Genomic DNA, 19,347 nt, shown 5'->3' with positions numbered 1-19,347 from the left:
TTTGGGACAAGTTTTTTATTAAAAATAAAGTGTCCTGCATTGTAACTCCATCTTCGATCACAGCGTCCAAAGACCCGAGAAAAAAAAAAGAAAGAAACCGGAAAAAATTCTGCCTTGATGGGAGGCATCCCGCTGACTGTAGGCTTTTTACAATGACAGCTGTTATATATCTGAGGGGTTCCCCTTTATATCCATACCAGACCCAAAGGGCATGGTAATGGACTGGGTGGGGAATCCATGCTGTTTTTTTCAATGATTTTTATCTATATTGCTGGGATCCGACAATACATTACAGCCACGAGCAGTTTAAATTACTTTTTTTCCTTTAGAAATTTCATTTTGCTGTGGTACTGTTCTAAACATGGGAAAGATGCACTACTTTACAGGCATACTAAGGACACCCCCAGGCATGATGTTTAAAGGAATATTTCATTTTTATTGTTTCACTTTAAGCATTATTAAAATCACTGCTCCTGAAAAATCAGCCGTTTTTAAAACTTTTTTTGCATTGATACATGTCCTCTGGGGCAAGACCCGGGTCCCCAAACACTTTTTATGACAATAACTTGCATATAAGCCTTTAAAATAAGCACTTTTGATTTTCCATGTTCGTGTCACGTAGACTTTAATGGTGTTCGCACAAATTTTATTACCTATTCGCAAGTTCTGGTGCGAACCAAACCCGGGGGGTGTTCGGCTCATCCTTACTTTTCATGTGACAACACTGAAGAAATTACACTTTGCTACAATGTAAAGTAGTTAGTGTACAGCTTGTATAACAGTGTAAATTTGCTGTCCCCTCAAAATAACTCAACACACAGCCATAAATGTCTAAACTGCTGGCAACAAAAGTGAGTACACCCCTTAGTAAAATGTCCAAATTGGGCCTAAAGTGTCAATATTTTTTGTGGCCACCATTATTTTCCAGCACTGTCATAACCCTGTTGGGCATGGAGTTCACCAGAACTTCACAGATTGCCACTGGAGTCCTCTTCCACTCCTCCATGACGACATCACGGAGCTGGTAGATATTAGAGACCTTGCGCTCCTTCACCTTCTATTTGAGGATGCGCCACAGATGCTCAATAGGGTTAAGGTCTGGAGACATGCTTGGCCAATCCATCATCTTTACCCCCAGCTTCTTCAGCAAGGCAGTGGTCGTCTTGGGTGTGTGTTTGGGGTTATTATCATATTGGAATACTGCCCAGCGGCCCAGTCTCTGAAGGGAAGGGATCATGCTCGGCTTCAATATGTCACAGTATATGTTGGCATTCATGGTTCCCTCAATGAACTGTAGCTCCCCAGTGCCAGCAGCACTCATGCAGCTCCAAATGATGACACTCCCCTCACCATGCTTGACTGTAGGCAAGACACACTTGTCTTTGTACTCCTCAGCTGGTTGTCGCCACACACGCTTGACACCATCTGAACCAAATACGTTTATCTTGGTCTCATCAGACCACAGGACAAGGTTCCAGTAATCCATGTCCTTAGTCTGCTTGTCTTCAGCAAACTATTTGCAGGCTTCCTTGTGCATCATCTTTAGAAGAGACTTCCTTCTGAGATGGCAGCCATGCAGACCAATTTGATGCAGTGTAAGGCATATGGTATGAGCACTGGCAGGCTGACCCCCCACCCCTTCAACCTCTGCAGCAATGCTAGAAGCACTCATATGTCTATTTCCCAAGACAACCTCTGGATATGACGCTAAGCATGTGCACTCAACTTCTTTGATCAATCATGGCAAGGCCTGTTCTGAGTGGAACCTGTCCTGGTAAACTGCTGTATGATCTTGGCCACCATGCTGCAGCTCAGGTTCAGGGTCTTGGCAATCTTCCTATAGCCTAGGCCATCTTTATGTAGAGCAACAATTCTTTTTTTTCAGATCCTCAGAGAGTTCTTTTCTATGAAGTGCCATGTTGAGCTGCCAGTGACCAGTATTTAACAAACCTGCTTCCCAGGTAGACCTTGTAACACTAACGAGTCATATGACACCAGGGAGAGGAAATGGCTAATTGGGCCCAATTTTGACATTTTCACTTAGGGGTGTACTCACCTTTGTTGCCAGCGGTTTAGACATTAATGGCTGTTGAGTTATTTTGAGAGGACAGCAAATTTACACTGTGTGTATGTGTACGTGTGTATATATATATATATATATATATATATATATATATATATATATATATATATATATATATATATAAATATGGATGAATGAATGTACTATATGAAACAGCAATTAACCCATCAAAGCAGCGCTATTTTCAGTCCTCAATGCTGACTGATAAAACAAAGTCTTTGTAAATGCAAGCAAAAGACATGCAGGCAGGTAAATTCCAACAAAGACACAGCGGTAGGAGCTCGGTCTGGATTCCCTTATATGAATAGTAGATCTGATGGGTGCACCTTTCACCATCTATTGGGACACCTTGTGCTGCACACACCCCATAGGGGTTCAAACTCACCGGAGCCAGGAGGTTAACAAGCCTTGGATCAAATCCTCTCTCTGTTTACTCCCGAAGTCCTCCAGGGTTGATGATCAAATAACAGCAACAATGTCCACATGTAAAAAAGAGACCCCGAATAGTCCAGTACCGTTTTGATAATTTATTGTAAGTCACAAATTAGAGAAAAAAAAAAAAAAACTAATAAAGTAAATACACTGTAAAAATCAGTGGGCGCAGTTCCTTACATACTGGACTATTCGGGGTCTCTTTTTTACATGTGGACATTGTTGCTGTTATTTGATCATCAACCCTGGAGGACTTCGGGAGTAAACAGAGAGAGGATTTGATCCAAGGCTTGTTAACCTCCTGGCTCCGGTGAGTTTGAACCCCTATGGGGTGTGTGCAGCACAAGGTGTCCCAATAGATGGTGAAAGGTGCACCCATCAGATCTACTATTCATATAAGGGAATCCAGACCGAGCTCCTACCGCTGTGTCTTTGTTGGAATTTACCTGCCTGCATGTGTTTTGCTTGCATTTACAAAGACTTTGTTTTATCAGTCAGCATTGAGGACTGAAAATAGCGCTGCTTTGATGGGTTAATTGCTGTTTCATATAGTACATTCATTCATCCATATTTATATTTCTATTTTTTATTAAGTGGCTGCTGAGAGATATCTCACTCAGAATATGGTGACATCAGGTTAAATCACTGCGGTTTATTACAATCATTATTTTCCATCTTCATATACTGAATATCCTTTAGCGCTGAGATAGGAGGATTGGAGTAGGGCGTATTGTCTCCTTTTTGTTTGTATACATATATATATATATATATATATATATATATATTTCTCAATAAACAAAAAGGTTGTAAATCATCTTTTTGTACACCAAATGTCTTTAGAAACCCAGATATTACCTTGTAAAATTAACAGTGACATCATAACCGTACTCTACATAACCTGTGCAAAAAGCAGAGCTGTGTGAGGGACCCACTATGCTCCACCCACTACAGATAGTCTGCAGAGAACTACAGGAGGGGCAGATACAAGACCAGTCACCCTGCACAAGGAAAGAGAGCAGCAGTGACAGGTCTTATTTACAGGAAACTCGTTTCACACTGGATTACTGCACAGAAGTAAGTAATAATGCACATGCCTCTTGTATTTAGACATTATCTGTTTATCCTGGAGTTCAGCTTTAAAGCAATCACAGACTTTCTAAGCTGTAGTAGATTATTCTCCATATTTTAACTGTAAAAGTTTAAACTTTGTTTTTGTTTAAATGGGGGTGTATTTTTCCTATGGAAATCAATGGTATAAACTTAAAAAGTCTCTGAAATATTTATTACCTCAAGCAACGTTTGAAGTTGATTATTGTACATCGGGTTACTGGAGTTAAAACAACATTGGGTGGAACAGCTTGCGGATTAATTATTTTTTCCGTTCATTTTTGTCTCTGCATCTTCCTCTATACAGTCTTTAAATCGTATACAGTGTCCTTTTTCAGCTTTACTCACAAACCTCTCCAGATGTCAAGTCTTGAACTGAGATTCACTTACTTGGTAAAAACAGGATGTATTAATAAAAGCCTAATGATATGCTCATTGCCCAGCGTACACAAACCTCCTGAAGAGAGACACTGACCCTTCTGTTATATAATGCCGGTTTACCACCTGGTGTTAGAAGAGTTAACATTCAGTTTATATTGGCTCACCTATGAAGTTGTTGCTTTTTTTTATTATAGGAAATGGTGCTGGGCATTCCTTTGAAGCAACTCAATATAAGTTCCCTGTGTACAGTTCTTACTGGAACATGTAAATGCAGAAGGCTTTGCAGTAGAGGGCACACCCCCCTTCATTCCTTTTTACATTTGAAGTTAGCCGCCTTAGGAATGTAAACTTGTATTTGGAGCAAACCCTCAGGTTAAGGATTACGGTAAACCACTCTAAGGAATTCCAGCATGCCCACCGGAATTTATACAGCGCTAGGGTCTATGAATAGAAAGTTTGTACAACCTATGAATATGGATAAAATATTTCACTCACAGTTGGATTATGGCACGCAATTTGAAAACACATAGTTCTGCAAATGATATTTAAGCAAAAAAACATATAGGTAGCCTTGGTAAATATAAGAATGAGAGATACATATTGGAAAGGCAAAAACAGGTCTCATTCCTTCTTTTTTTTTTTATCGGTCTTTGGATCTGCAAAAAGGGGATTTATTTTTGTGTTTGACAAGTCTTTTTTTTTTTTTGCAGTGGTTCATTCAGGATCTCTTTCGGAGCCCCCAGGGACATTTTGCAATGTACAAGTAACAACTGTTATAAAGATGAACTACATCTAGAATGCAATTGGTATGGAGACAGTTATTTTTAACTGTCTTGAGTTTGAATGTCCTAGTTAAAGTTTGTGTAAAGCCAAGCTTTCCTTTTATATTTTGGATAGAGTAGTTCTTTCAGGTTTTTATCAATGTCTGTCTCCCCACTGGGGAGGTTCACATGCTCCATGGGGTCTATTTATAAAAAGAAGTTGCTGTGCCTCATGTATTAGTAGAGCTGTCATGAATAATCCTTGTTTTTTATCTGATACAGTTATTTCCTATGGTCGTCAGCGCCATAATGCAGTATTTGCCTAAAACACCTTAATCAGGAAAATACTGCATTATGGGCACTAGATGAGGCTGACGATCATAGGAAAAGTGTAATAGACAGATAGCAGGGATCACTTGTGATAGCAGTGCGAAGACTTGAGGCATTTGCACGGTGTATTTTTTATTAAAAGAGAAGTATGGACTTTTTTTTTGTCCAATCATACAGTACTTACCTAGGTTGATGCAGCATCAGTTGGATGCTGTAGCTGTCCCCCGCCAGCTCTAACAAGAACCGAGTGATCTAGCAGTGCAGATCACTCGGTTTTCACAGCTCTCTGCTCTGCCCCCCCCCCCCGTAACCACTGGAGCACTGGGCTGTGAAGGGGGCGGGAGCCGCCGATGGCTCAGTTCTCTCAGCCCCCCGAGAGGAGAGCTGCTGACTGTCAATCAGCATCTCTCTGCTCTGCTCCTCGACGCTCACTGGAGCACTGAGCTGTGGAGGGGCAGGGTTCGGCCATCTCAGCGACTCACTGAGAGACTGAGATGGGTGTCGCGGTGCCTGGACTGATTCCTGTGATGTCAGCAGAGAGCAGATTTCAGCCCACTCTCTGCTGAAAACAGGTCACATGAGCGCAAAACGAATTGCACTCCTGTGACCTATAGGAGATACCCAGCCAAACGAGCTCAGGCTGGACTTCTCCTTTTAAAGTAGTTGTAAAGTCAATTCTTTTTCCAAAATAAAATACATGTTATACTTATCTGCTGTGTGTAGTGGTATCGCACAGAGCAGCCTCGAACCTCCTCTTCTGGGGTCTCCCTCCAATCTAGGCTCCTCTTCTGCATGTGGCAGGAGCCAATGGCTTCCACTGCTCTCAGCCAAGCCTGAAAGAGTGGGGATTGGAGAGAGGAGAGAAGTACTGCAAACAAGCAAAGTGCTAGATCAATACAGAACTCAAAACCAAATTCTGTTAGTGTTTCAAATTAACATACATGTGCTTTTTGCTTTCCTTGCTCTTTTCAAAGTCCTGTTTTGTTGACCTATACAATTTGTAGCACATTTTTATGTTTTATGTGTTTTGTTAATTTGTTTTGCAGATGCATGCTCAATCCAAGTAATGCATTTTACACACCCCACACCCCCACCTAAACAATTTTCATGCAACAGATTTCCAAGCTGCAACTTAATTAGGATGATTGGCATGGCAAAACAAAAAAAAGTGTGCTTTGTCTACAAGCTACTTTCCTGGTACCTTCATGGTAGCATATGCATGGATTGTGCGTATGCTGCCATGGATAGTCTCCAGCAAATTAAAATTACAGAGCGGTAAGTATTCAATTTTCCACTTTAGCACAGTGGTTCTCAGCCTCAGTCCTCAAGTACCCCCCGACAGGACATGTTTTGGGAATTTATCTTAGCTTAAATAGCTGTCCAAAATACCAAGCCATTGACTGTGATTTAAAGCACCTGTGCAAGATGAAAGAAAACCTGCAAACATGGCCTGTTGGGGGTACTTGAGGACAGGGTTGAGAAGCACTGAGCTAAAATCTAGCTCAAGACAATCCTGTTCTAATTGTGGGCATTTGAGGGAAACCAAGTGAGTATTAGAACCCCGGCTTGTCTTTTTTAGATTGGGCTTTGTGTCCCTTTTCTGAAAATTGGCTTCACTTCCTGTCACATAGCCAAACAGGAAGTGAAGGTAAAACCCTACCAATGTCTTTCCTTGGGGACACACAGATCAATCTAACTAGTGTACCCATTAGGCAAATTGCACTCTAGCACTTTGTTGTGTACACCCCAAATTATTAGGTATTTTGGGGTTTATTGAAGGCACTCTGCAACACAAGTGTACTCACTGTAAATCTGAGAGGAAGCACTGGTGATTTTATCATCCAATCATGTAGAAGCAAAGATGCTGTTTTTTTACTTTCCTTGCATGTCCCCCTCGGATATCCAGCAACTGCACTTCCAACTGCACTTGTAGTGCAAAGTGGATTTGCCTTTAGTAAATAAACCCCAAAGTCCAAAATACCTAATAATTTGGGGTGTACACAGCAAAATGCTAGAGTGCAATTTACCTAATGGGGAAACTATTTAGATTGACCTATGTGTCCCCAAGGAAAGACATTGGTAGGGTTTTACCCTCACTTCCTGTTTGTGACAGGAAGTGAATAAATTTGAGGGAGAAACTGGCAAAATTGGGGAGGTGTCTTCATCCTATCAGGGGTGCAGACATCCCCAAAAACTGACAAGACTTCTAATCCCTCTACACTCTATCCCCAAGTAAACATAAGAAAGGATTTCATTTAGTTTAACTTTGCAAAAACACATTCCTAAGTTCAACTGTGATGCATGCCAAAGGCCCATTTAGTAGAAAACACCAGTTGCCTTTCACTATAAACATTTATTAGTCCAGTCCTGGAAATCTGCATCTGCTTTACTATTAATTTCCATAAAAATTGGGTTCCTGCAGCTAGATGCGCCAAATGCATCTAAATGCGTGACCACTGTGTATGTGAGATGCTCAACTGCTGTGTGCACGGAGGTATGTACCCATGGCGCATATCTGGTTCCCAGAAGCGGAGGCTAGCACTCAGGAATGACGCTCCTCCAGGAAGTTGCTTGTACTGCTGCTAATTTCTTTCCACCACCATGCCCTGCTCACTGTTCTCTGAGGAAGAGATGATCCATACTTGCAAATTAAAATCATTTTTACATGGGGTTTGTGTGGGTTATGTGCGTATGTCTAAATGATTTGGCCTCAAAACACACACCTACTTCCTGTGTACAGATTCACTTCCGGGCCAATGTATATTGCTTCCTGCTTCAGTGTGTGTGTATAAAAAGATCTATCTATCTATCTATCTATCTATCTATCTATCTATCTATCTATCTATCTATCTATCTATCTATCTATCTATCTATCTATCTATCTATCTATCTATCTATCTATCTATCTATCTACCAGCAGAGAGAAGTTGGGTAGATGCCACACTCCCAATTTTGTAGGTATAATAATGGTCTAGCACAGGGGTCTTCAAACTACGAACTAGTTGTTCAAATATAACACAGCCTCTGTCACCCAGTCTCCTAACCCTTGAAAAAGTCACGTGTGTTTGTGACGTGATGTGTCGGGAGGAGCTGGTTGACATCACTTCTGGTCACGGTCGAGACCAGAAGTCCCTGTGTTTGACGCTGTTTCTATGCCTGCTGCTGGCTTTGCCATTTTAGATGTTACTTTGCATATTTTAAAATAAAAGATAACACATTTTTAACTACTACACTATGGAGACTCTTAGATCCTTTATGTAATATCCCGGATCTGGAGGATTATTGGAAGAGGTTGCTGTGGAACTTGGAACGTGGACCGCATTGGAAAAGATCTATCTATCCCTTAAAGCTGCAGTTGTTCCTTACCCCATTGGGATATCTTCAACAAAGAGTAAGGCAGCACAGATTGCCACGATCGATTTCCTTGACTAGACCCTTTGGGGTCTATCTTTGAGGTGAGAGGCTAGAACACACTGGGTGTGGATTTCTTAAAGTGAACTACAAGCTATCATCACATCTTATCTTATCATCTCTTATCTTATCATCTTTTTTGCACTTGGACACTTTTCTCCCCCCCCCCCCCCTTTTTTTGCACTCATTTGCACAGTCTAAGAGAGTTTCAGTCATTGGAAAATTTCATGCACATTCTTTCTACTGTCATTGGACTATTTTTTATTGTATTTATGATTGCACTATTGCACTCTGACACAGTTTTTGATTAGTATACTGCGTTTGCACTTTGTTTCGATTTTTTTATATAGCACTTTATACTGTGTTGCATTCTATCGGATATTTCAAAAGTGTATTCATATAGCGCCGCTTCACTTGATTATTTACAATTACTCAGTCATGGAACACTGTACCCAAATGATATTTTTATTATTTTTTGAAACAGAAAGAGCTTTGTTTTGGTGATATTTAATTACCACTGGGTTTTAAATTTTTTTCTATATAAGTGAAAAAATACTGAAATTTTGAAAAGAAAAACAAATTTTTCTTAGTTTCGGTTGTAAAATTTTTCAAATGAAAAATCTTTCTTCATAAATTTAGGGCAAAATGTGTTCTGCTACATTTCTTTTGTAAAAATAACCCACATCAGTGTATAATATTTACTTTATGTGAAAGTTATAGGGTCTACAAACTATGGTATATATTTTTAAAAATTGATCAGGCCTGATGTATTGACTGCCTATCTCTTCTCATGAGTCCCTAAAATGCCAGGGAAATATAAACATACCCCAAATCAGTGCCGGGACAAGGTCATCCAGCACCCAGGGAGAACATGCCAAACTGTGCCCCCCACCCGGGTTGTGCATGGATTAAATGCTCATTAATGCCTAGTACACATGATGAGAATATTGGATGAAAACAAGTGCATTTGGAGCGATTGACTGATAATCTGATCAATAGTACACAGCTTTCAAGAGCTGATTACCACAGTTCATGTAAAAATATCACAAGTTAAGCACAAAAAAAGTTGTGTAAGATAACAGAACAAACGATTTTCATGTAATTAGTGCAGAATTTGCATGAAAAAAAAATCTGCGCATGCTCGGAAATTAAAGAATACATTACAATACATAATTTATGAAGTTGTATTCTGTCTAATGAGAATTTTTGTAACTTTATTAACCTTGTTTTCCATGAGACCAGCATGGAAAAAAAAATTGGCTAAAATTCTCATTGTGTGCATGGGCCTTTTATTCTAGGAGCAGAGGATTAAGATAAAACTACCTAAACTGGCACACATGCATAGGGTTTTTTTTTTTGGGCTGAATGAAAAAAAAAACACTAAGGTTGGTTTCACACTAGTGCAAATTGTATGTGGGTTTCCCTGCATCCAATTCGCATGTCAGGAGATTGTCACCTGCTCTCTATGGATCCGCTTTGCACAGCTCCGGGATGGCTGCGGAGTGAATTGTACAGGAGCCCTGTGCGTCTTTTGGTCAGTTTCAGGTCCAAACTCAGCTGAAAATTCAGACCGAAATCAGACTTGAAACAGAGAACAGGGACGCACCGGACCCCTGTTGTGAGCCACTCCACAAAGCAGTATGAACCCAGCCTAACAGATTCATCCATCCACACAAAAGAGGTGGATGCATAAACCTCCTTTACCAAGATGTATTCTGAGAGTGGGGACACTTCTCTGTCAGAATACATTGATCAGCGCTGCAGCTGATTGGCTGCAAGCTGCTGATCAAAAAAGGTTTTCCAGCAGTCCCATTCTGCAGAAGATAATCTGATAGGGCGGCTTCTAACAGGCAAGGCTACACATAGATCAAAATTCAGCTGGTCCCTGCTGAACCAAATGAATTTTGATCCATGTGTAGCCCCCTGGGGTTTACTCAGGGAGCTCTTCACCAAATTCCTATCAGGAGTAGCTACTGTAGATAGTTGTTAGAGATCCATTGTTTTCTCCCTAAGTTTGGCCTTGTTGTACTTTTCACTTCTGCCACTAGGTGGCCATGCACTTGGTGGCATTAGATGTGAGAAGGACATTTCAAGGTCAGGTTATGGGTATATGGGATATCTCAGCCAATGGGCAGGGGTTTTCTTGAATCTCTTGGCCTGCTGGGAGAACCTATATATTCGGTGGGGTCAGGTGATCTATGTTCTGTGCCACACAGACTGCAGCCTGGTTGGACATGTGTCATCTGCCTGGGGCTGCTAGGCCAGAGATTGGGCCTATCCCAGGGGCATCTGGCTGCCAGGCTGTGTGAGGGCCTATCCAGAAGTAAGAGGGCAGCACAGGGCTGGGACTGCGGCTTGCAGTCCAACCAAAAGTGATGGTTCGTGTCATAGTCGGAAGTAGAAGGGAAGCTGTCACCACTAAGGGACCAACCACCTTTACCAGGGACCACAGTGAGTAACTGAAGCAAGTACCGGAGCAAAATTCTCACCGAAAGGGCACGGTGGAGAATCTGGAAACTTCAGGTGGTGATCAAGTCAGGGATCCAAGCAGCGGAGGTGACACTTGCAGAGCAGTCACGTGTGTCAAGCCAGGGACTGAGCTGGTCAGTAAGGGTGAAGCTTGAAAGGTATCTGGAGTCCTAAGCTAGGGACACAGCAGGGAAGCGTGGGTGACGCTTGAGGGAGATACCACCACAAAAGCCTTGAGGAGCTCATGGGATTCAGAGTCAGTGAATCAGAGAGTCCAGTGAGAGACTAGGTGCTCGAGGGGCTGAAGAGCTACAAGTGGACATTGTAGTGAAGCTGAGAGAACTGTTGAACTTTGCGTTAGGAACTGTTGAATACTGTTGCCATAGGAGACAGAAAACTTGCAAGTGCAGAAGTGGCACCTTGCTGTGGACTTTCCCTGTACATCTGTCTTCCTATTGAAGTCTCAGAGTCTGCCTATTGAAATTGTAACTACTTAAGGGTGTCCTGGACCTAACCTTCTTTCCCTTGCAAATTATAAAAAGGACTGTTAAACAAAATAAAACTTCTTTTGCATCCAAGAAGTGTCTGGCGCCCAATGACTTTTACCACCTTTGCACCCACTATGCCTCACAACCCAGTACATATTGAAGGATGTGTGCTGTCTGTGGCCTCAAAGGTTCTCATTAGACTGGAAGAGGTTAGAGATTCTGCTACACGTGTGTACCCAGCTTTACCTTATTCCTTACTCCAGTAGGCTCTCCCAGTGCTGTGACTGGTCCTGTGGAGCTCCTGTGGTCACACTCCAGTTTCACCATACCATACAGGGTTAATGTTCCTGTATGGTATGATGATGCTGAGGCTTTGGGTGGAGGGAGGAGAGCACTGCAGCTGGCTGGAGCAAGTGCAAGTTTTCCCCCAGCACTGCAAGGTGTTTTACTTTGCTGGAGTTGGGCTGCATCCCATCACTTGCTGTTTATTGTCAAACCTTTCCATAGGTTAAAAATATACTGGGACTTTTCAGGTGCTACATAGAGTTTACAGCACAGCATTGCACAGAGTGAATCGCAGAACAGATTGGGACTCACAAGAGGAGAAAAGCATTCTGTTATCTGTCATATCTTATCTTCAGTCTGCCGGAGGAGTGAGGAGAGAGGAAAGCTCTGATGTCTGCTGGGCAGTGATGATCAGGGCTGCAGTGTACTGCTGTCTGCCTGCTCCGCCCACCTATACTGGAGCTCTCACTGTCCCGATCCAACTGCCCAGCCTGTTAGGAACCTGTGCCCAGGAGAGTGTCTCTGTCCTTTCTGGGGAAGCATTCAGCAGGTATGGGCACATCCTCGCCTCTGCTTTTGGACAGAATTAGCAACACAGAAGCTGAGACAAAGCATGATATTCCAGTGTTTTGGCGCCCCCTCCCACACTCCGCCCAGGGCAGTGGACCCTCCCGCCTCTGCCTTGTAGTGGCCCTGCCCCAAATGACCTCTTTTTGGAAAATAGATAGTCCAATGTATTTAGTAAGAGGCATGGTGAGCTTTTTGAAGTTTTTTTTGTCAAAATGTTTTGGAAATTTAAGAAATTAAATATAATTTGCTTTTTGTTTTACACAAAGTTGTCCTTTTAACAGGTTATTTCTCACACATAGCATAGGCATATTTATAATTACACCCCAAAACACATTCTACTACGTCTCCTGAGTATGATGATACTACATGTGTGAGACTAGATGCATAGAGGGGCCCAAAAAGAAGCACCTTTGGGCTTTTCAAGGCGCATAAATTATGCATCTAATTTCCTGACTACTTAACACATTTTTGGAGGCCCTGGAGCACTGGGACAGTAGAAACACCCACAAAATTACCCCATTTTACAAAGCTCCACTCCAAGGTGTTTTCTGAAAGGCACAGTGAGTCTTCTGAAAATGTATTTTTATGCCAAAAGTTTTTGGAAAATTCAGGAAAGAAAATGAAAATGTACTTTTTACTCAAAGTTATCAATTATTAGGATTTTTCTAACAAACATCTTAGGAATTCTTAGAATTACACCCCAAAACGCATTTGACTATTCTCCTGTGTATGACAATACCCCGTGTGTAGACTTTTTCACAGCCTAGCCACATAGAGGGGCCCAAAATCCAAGGAGCACCTTTAAACATTCTAGGGGGATAAATTACACATTTAATTTCCTGACTACCTATCACATTTTTGGAGGCCCTATAGCACCAGAACAGTTGATGGAAAATGCAGAAAGAAAATGAAATATATATTTTTTACACATTTTAATATTTAATAATATTTAATTTAAATGTGTCAATTTAATAAGCTATTTCTCACTCACAGAATGGACATACTTAAAATTACACCCCAAAACACATTCTACTATCCCTTCTGAGTATGCCAAAACCACTTCTGTTAACCACTTCAGCCCTGGAAGGATTGACCCCCTTAATGATCAGGCCATTTTTCGCGATATGCCACTGCGTTGCTTTAACTGACAAATGCGCGTTCGTTCGACACTGTACCCAAACAAAATTGACGTCCTTTTTTTTTCCACAAATGGAGCTTTCTTTTGGTGGTATTTGATCACCTCTGCATTTTTTTTTGCGCTATAAACAAACAAAGAGCAACAATTTTGAAAAAAATATATTTTTTTCTTTTTGCTATAATACATATCCCCAAAAAATTATAAAAAAACAAATTTATTCATAAGTTTAGGCCGATATATATTGACAGCAGCAAAAGTCGATGTCTCAGCCAATGAAGAGTTAGAGTCCCCAGAGAGCCGAGGCTCTCGTGCACATTGCTGGATTGAGATGCTGCTCAGGTAGGTATGGGGGGGGCTCTGGAGGCCCCAAAAAAATGTTTGCCCAGGGTCCAATCAATTTTAAAGACAGCCCTGATTAGTGTCACTGGTCCCCAAAAAGTGTCAGTTAGTGTCAGAATGTCCCCCCGCAATATTGCAGTCCCGCTATCGCCGCGATTACTAGTAAAATAAATATATAAATAAAAATATCCCATAGTTTGTAGGCGCTATAACTTTTGCGGAAACCAATCAATATACGCTTATTGGAATTTTTTTACCAAAAATATATAGCAGAATACATAGTGGCCTAAATTTATAAGGAAATTCGATTTTTTCAATTTTTTTTATTGGATGTGTTTTATAGCAGAAAGTAAATATATATATATATATATATTTTTTTTAATTCAAAATTGTTGGTCTTTTTTTTATAGCATCTTTGGCACATTTTGGCTCATTCTTCAGCAAAAAAATGCCCCACTGCTTGCTAATTTTACACTGCTGTATCATCTGTGGTCGCTTAAGTCTTAAAGAGAGTCTGATAGAAATTGACCAGCTTTTGTAATGATTAAGCACATTTCTGTTGTGTGAAACGCCCCTACCTTGACCACTGCTGGTGTCCTCTGGTGCCGTTTTGGATATTTTCATACTCCAATAAACTTTACTTGGAGCCCATGTGAGGTGCAGCCGTTTCTTAATTTGACAATTTACCACAAAGGCGAGCACTCAGGTATATGTTCCAGTGGGCGTATCAGTGGTAATTGTAAAAGATGAAAATCAATTCTACAGCTATGTATTCGCTGCCAGTGTACACTGTCTCTTAGTAACACCTGCAGCCCCCAAGCATATCATTTTTAAAGTGGACCTTCAGTTATTTTTTAATATTTCCATCTATTAAATCTTCTGTCCTTGTTGTTTTAACTTTGGATAGTAAAACATTTTTTTTCTTCCAGTAAATACCTTATACAGCCCACTTCCTCTTTCTTGTTGGGTAAAAAGCCTAGGTTTATGACACCATGCACAGCTCTCTCTCTCTCACTCTCGTGAGAGTTTGTCGGGAAGGGAGGGGGGATGAGTCATAAGAAGGCCAATCAGAGCTGCAAGGCTGCAGGGCTGCAGAGCTGGAGGCGTGCCTCTGTGTGTCTGTGTAAATCCAGGAAGTGAACAGGCAGAAGCTTCAGCTGCCCACAGTTAAAATGGATGCAGACAGATTTAGTGGAGGGAGATTTCTGCAGCATATTTGGCAAGTACAGTATATATAAAATATTATGCAAAGTGGTTGGAGGGAAGCTTCAGAATGGCAAAGATGCTTTTATTACAAATTATGTGAGCAGACTGCAGTTCCTCTTTAAGGCTTTGTGTATTTTTAATGTTGTCCCCTACACTGAAAAGTAAGACCCTCTCCCTGGTGTTTTTTTGTTTTTTTTTTTTTGTGTGTGTTAGTAAATGTCCCCCAAAGCAGTGCCTGCTTCCCATGCCCTTTTGTTACCATAGTTTGCTTACTGGCTTTAAAAATGGGCAGACGCAATAGGCTTCAATGGAATTTACTACTAAGTTTAGGTTTGCTAAATTTCAAACAGGATTCACCGAACCCTTGATGAATCAAAACTAGGCAGATTTTCCTATCCCTAATGTATATTCAAAATGAGAATAACATTAACAATAAATGGTTTCAGCCCTGCCCAGCTGTCTCTTGGTATACCACAGATTCTCTCTCACTCTCCTAACCTACCCAACATAGGTAGTATTTGTTTTGTAGTTTAAGGGTGTATTCACACTTGCAAATGCACCCGGCAGCCCCATGAACTGATCACATGCAAATGATGGTCTGCATCCAGGGCTGATCACTCGCATGTGATTGCAGCATGAGTGATTACATGCAAGTGGGCGTGATTATTTGATTATTTGCGTCAGCTGGTAGCCTCCCATTGCTTTCAATGGGGCTACCACTTGCAGCTAATCGTTGTAACCTCTGCTGGGGTTCTCGCATATGATCACAGCCAGGGAGCATGCGCAAGTGTGAATGCACCCTAAGATGAACAAGTATATTTTTTGCACTTGTCAAATAGCGCAAATAAGCAAAGTTCATTGATAGGTTCCATTAACAACTAGAGTTCCAGAAGATAAAGCAACAGGCTGCAAAGAGCAAAAGTAGGTGCAACATTTTATTCTACATCTAGATTATAAACTGGCAGAAAAATACTAGCATCGGTTTATTATCATAGATTAGAAAACAGATTTTATACTAAAGCATCAAGTACTAGATTTTTGATTTTAAATTAATTTGGGTTCATGTTTAGGCCCCTTTTACACGGGCAGTATCTGTTCAGTCACAGAAGGGGGGTTCTAAACTGATCCCCTGCTGAGTTGGATCAGGTCTAAATTGAAACATTTTTCCACATGTAATTTTTATGGATGGGCAGAAGTAAGTAGACTTGCACATGCCTATATCCACCCACCACTGGTCCGTTCACTGAAATTGGACCCAAACAAAAAACCTTTCCATTCAGTCCAATGGACCTGAATGAAAATGGATCAAGGCAGAGGTAGGCAAACGCAAGCCTGCTTATGTCTGCCCACCCATAGGAATGTATTGTTGTCTCTTTTGACCTGGGTCAAAAACAGATAAGTCTCCAATGTGAAAGGAGCTTACATAACTTTATTTCTATGGTGCTAGTAAGATTTGCATTGCTTTACTTAGTACATATATCCATGCTCATCATTTCTTAGCCCCTGAAGGATCCCACAATTGAATGTCCCTTTTGCATGCAAATTTTAGAAGAGAACCAAACAGCTTACCCATTTTTTTAAGTCTATGGAAGGAAACCAGAGCACCTAGAGGAAGCCCTTGAAATACAAGAAGAACTTCCAAACTGTCTCAGATCAGCTGTAAAGCTGATCTGTTACATTGTAGGCCTAAAGACATGTTGACTGATCCTACTTTGCTATGGCTGTGAAACAGAAGGGTTACCTGTAGTTGTACCATTGAATGATGGTCTGTTCTCACTTACTCTTGCACTAGTCTGGTTGTCTGATTAAATGACCAGTCTCTGCCCAGTCTAGGCTTCTTTTTAGCGATGCTCAGATCTGCCATCTTGTCAAAGTGAAGTTTGTCCACCTGTCACCAAACCCTGTGCTTTGTGACTTCTTGTTCCTGGGAGTTCTACTGTGCACTCTGCTCACCTGTCCAAAGAAATCCAGCAGACTGAGCAGTACCCTCTCCTTAAAAGTTTTGCTGTGCACTCTGCTTATCTGTTCCTGAAAATCCTATATCATTCCTGGTAATCTTGTTTGCCATTCCTGGGACCTCTAAATCAGTGCTCATCAACCCTGCCCTCAGGGCCCACTAACAGGCCAGGTTTGCATGATAACTGAAATACATCACAGGTGATATCATTTGCTGCTCAGTGATTGCAGTATTCTGGTCTGCATCTCCCCAAGGTAATACATAAAACCTGGCCTGTTAGTGGGCCCTGAGGACAGGGTTGATGACCACTGCTCTAAATGCTGCACTGTACTCACTCTACTCTGTCCCTTGTTGCAACTTTATTTCACCATACCCCTCACTAATATATATACTATGTGTGTTTTTAGTTAATTTTCATGAAAAAAGCTACATGGAAAAAGGACAAAACATGTGTCATTATTTGTTCTACTCATTTATTTGAGAGTTCAACAGTAAAATTACTTTAAAGGCACCACACCTCATTCTTTGCAAAGTCATCAAAAATCCTGTTCTACATAAATAAAACCTGAGCTAGTCCATCATTGCTGTGCAACCCAAGGGAAAGCACTGCCCCTTGTAGCAGAACAGATGAAATAGTCCAAGACAGGAATTCCCATGCTTCTACCTCTAATTGATACCAGGGAACATTCTACATGCAAATAGTCATTATAAAACACTTTCTAAAAGGTTTAAGCATTCATCAGCAAGAATGATGAGTTTTAAAAAAGTATTTTTTGATAGATGACCACAAATACAGAATTATTTCATATTTTCACAGGACAGCTATTAATGCAAGCAACTAGTGCAATTATCCGTCTTCATGAGTAAGTTTGTCGAGAATGGATCTTTTTATAAATCTGTAGGAAATATAATGGGTTGTGCAGAATTAACATATTTTCTACCAATTTAATTGTACAGAAGTTCAGATAATCCTATATTTCAGGAATTGAAGTTGGTGCAGGAGTGTCTTTTCAGGTTTTCATTATCCATGACGATTTTTCATGAGGATGGTATATATTCACAATATGGTATCACTACTTTCAGAACGTATAGCTGTTCAATAACTAAATAGGATTTGGATACTGAAGGAACCAAATTTGGCAACAAGAGAATTAAACAGATTTGACAGCTATACAATAGTCCCTATAACTACTTTTTTTAACATAGCACTTTAACAGGATTAGTAATTAGCCAAATTATCGGACAGGGAACAACTGCAAACTGCAGTCTACCAACAAATGCAAAGCTACAAGCAACAATGCAAAACAGGCTAAGGATAACAAAATAAAACATGTATATGCTTCAAAATAATCAAAGCTGCCAAACATTTGAAAACTGCACAAACATGGACTCCCCAAAGCAATGTCTCCATAACTCAGTCAGGACAACACATGACCACATAACATGGTCTAATTAGATTCTTCAACAATAAAATCAAGGTGAGAATTACAACTTTGGTAAAACAGTATAAAACACAGTGATTATTGCTAATTGCTTCTCGGCCTTTTGGCGAAGATCAAGTGTAGTATCTATTCTTATCAGTTTCCAGGAGGTGGCGCTTGCTTCCGTCCCTGATCTATGGCGAAATAGAGATGGGATTGCGGTTGCTATGCAAAACCTGCTGGAGTGAAGGTGACCTGGAGCGGTTTGTAGCCGAAAGGGAAGCCTTCTGATGGGGATGGAGAACCACGGGGTCTGAACCAGAGGGTCGGGACCCTGGCCTTCTGGCCTGGATTGGGGCGGATCTAGCTCCAGACAGTTATTTGGGAGAGAACGCTTACTCCTGCCTTGCAAGGGGGGGAGGGAGTGGCAAGTACTTCCCGAATGTAATTAGGAGGAGTGATGGGAGCGACGGCAGAGCCTGATGGTAAAGGGCTCTTTCCGGCTTCCTGATCTCCATATCCTTCCTGTCTGTGGTGGGGTCTGCTGTGGTCTGGGCTGGGTGGTCAGGGCTTTTTCGAAAAGCCAGTGGTGAATGTGCCCCTGAAGTGGCAGTTCAGGGGTGCCGTATAGTCACGGTGTGAAAGCACTTGATTTTATGGCACCATGGTCACTTCACCACAACACACGTTTTTCGCACCTGCCTCTTGGGCCGGGCCTTTTGGCCAGGACCAGGGGAAATTTTTATGCCTGGCCGGAGGGCCGGCCATTGGATAGCACAATGGCCACTTTCACTCTCCCATCTCACTATCTTCCCCACTCTTTCTTTTACCCCTGTTTGTCACCTTTTTGTCTTTTTTTTGGTTGTCTTTGTATACACGTTTTGTCACTGTGTGGCGAGTAGGGTGTGGGTCCTCGGGCCTACTCTGAAAGTCTTGGGAGGAGGTGGACATAGGCCTTTTGGCTTGGTT

At 41.4% G+C, this 19,347-nt stretch overlaps 1 pseudogene; it reads left to right on the top strand.

Annotated features, from left to right (window-relative positions):
* The first annotated feature begins 18,486 nt into the window (after window positions 1-18,486).
* LOC141141966 (U2 spliceosomal RNA) lies at window positions 18,487-18,619 on the top strand (annotated as a pseudogene).
* The last annotated feature ends 728 nt before the right edge of the window (window positions 18,620-19,347 follow it).

Source organism: Aquarana catesbeiana, linkage group LG04 (assembly GCF_042186555.1).
Source record: "Aquarana catesbeiana isolate 2022-GZ linkage group LG04, ASM4218655v1, whole genome shotgun sequence".
Classification (NCBI taxonomy): domain Eukaryota; kingdom Metazoa; phylum Chordata; class Amphibia; order Anura; family Ranidae; genus Aquarana; species Aquarana catesbeiana.
The sequence above is the reverse complement of the archived record's forward strand: the minus strand, read 5'-3'. Positions and strand labels throughout refer to the sequence as shown.